The following is a 1595-nucleotide window of genomic DNA, read 5'->3' on the forward strand; positions in this document are numbered from 1 at the left end:
GGTGCTGCTGCTGGCCTGGCCCTCACCCTCACTCGGCGGCGCAGCCTCTGCCCCGGCCCCGCCGCCGGGCCCGGCTTTCAGGGCGGCGGCCCCGCCCCGGGGGCGGCCCCACGGGGGTCGCCGTGGGGGAATCTCCCCCTTCCCGGGGCTCGTTCTACCAACCTCCGCCCGCCCGGATCCCTCTCGGCTGTGGGTTGTGGCGGGATGGAGCTCGGCCGTCGAGGTGAGCTGGAGCGGCCCGACCCCGCTGCCCCCGCTTCGGAAGAGCCGTGCGCCGCTTGCAAATGGCCTTTAAAGTTTCAAACCTCCCCCGAACGAAGGTAGAAGTGCTGGAGGGAAATGTGAGGCTTCAGAGAACTGGTGGAGTTTAAGGGGAGAAAGGAGAATTTTCTGAGGCTGACAACTCTCCTTGGTTTGTGAAAGCAGAGCAGCAGCAGGCAGAGTTCTCTCACCTTCTCATTCCTCACAGCCATCAGGTGGGTATCCCTCACCAGAATGAGAAGCCAGAGGACAAAGACAAACAGCAACCTGCATCATCTTCCTCCTACAATAAACCACACAGAGAAACCATGAGGTTTAAGGTCTCTGTACTGGTAGAGCATTATATTAATGATGGCCCAGCCTGGGAGTAGATTTGATTTAAATGTCACCTGTGTATTCACCTGCAGTGATTTTAGGCACCTGGGATTGAGCTGGTCTCCGTGTGTGCTCCTAGAATCATTATAATCTCCTTTGATACCCTTATAGTTACTTCTAGGTTGCCTTTGAATCATTATATACATATTTCGATTTTATTCACATAATGATTACTTTAGAGATGCTCTCAGAAGCAGCAGAAAAGGTTTTTTAAAGTATTTAATGTTTGCCCTGAGAAGGTTCATATTTGATCTGGGGGGTGAAAAAACCCCTGAGGAACTGAGTTGTGTTTTACTCAGGAAATTCATTCAGAGAGATCACAACAGAGATCACACAGCAATGTCCAGCTTTTCCAGAGTGCAAAGAAAAAGGAGATGCTGTATAGCTGATGTGTTTAAACAGCAGCATGGAAGCATCTCAGTACAGGGATTCCCTGGACAGCAGCCTGGGATCACCTTTGGACTTCAGAAAAAGCATCGTTAAGATCTTAACGCAACAGCAAGGCCACAAGGACTCCTTGACCATGCTCAGGTGGGGAATCCCAGCATGGGAGAGGAACTCATTAGGTAATGACATGGAAAAGTCTAAATTTTTAGGGAACACCTGCCCAAGTCCCTTGCAGGCTAGAGCAGAGTCACACCACAGGTTTCTTTGTCATCTGTCCTTGCCTCATTGCCAAAAGTCAGGCCTTGCCTTAGGTTGAGGGCTCCCTCATGGAACGTGTCCTTCAGACTCTTCTTCCCAGTGTTTCCCACCATGGCTGCCTGGCAGTGGTGGCCTCGTGTGCCCCATGGTAGCTGCCTGATCTCTGGCGTGGGACGAAGGCACCTGGCACTGCTCCATGGCATGAAGGTCACTTTTTTGGGCCATCTCTCTTCCCAGGACCCAAAGCCCATCTACCCCAGACAGGGAGCATACTGATCCAGGTTTTTAGGAAAGAGATGTTCATCGGTTTCTAA

This window comes from Melospiza georgiana, chromosome 1 (assembly GCF_028018845.1).
Source record: "Melospiza georgiana isolate bMelGeo1 chromosome 1, bMelGeo1.pri, whole genome shotgun sequence".
Lineage (NCBI taxonomy): Eukaryota > Metazoa > Chordata > Aves > Passeriformes > Passerellidae > Melospiza > Melospiza georgiana.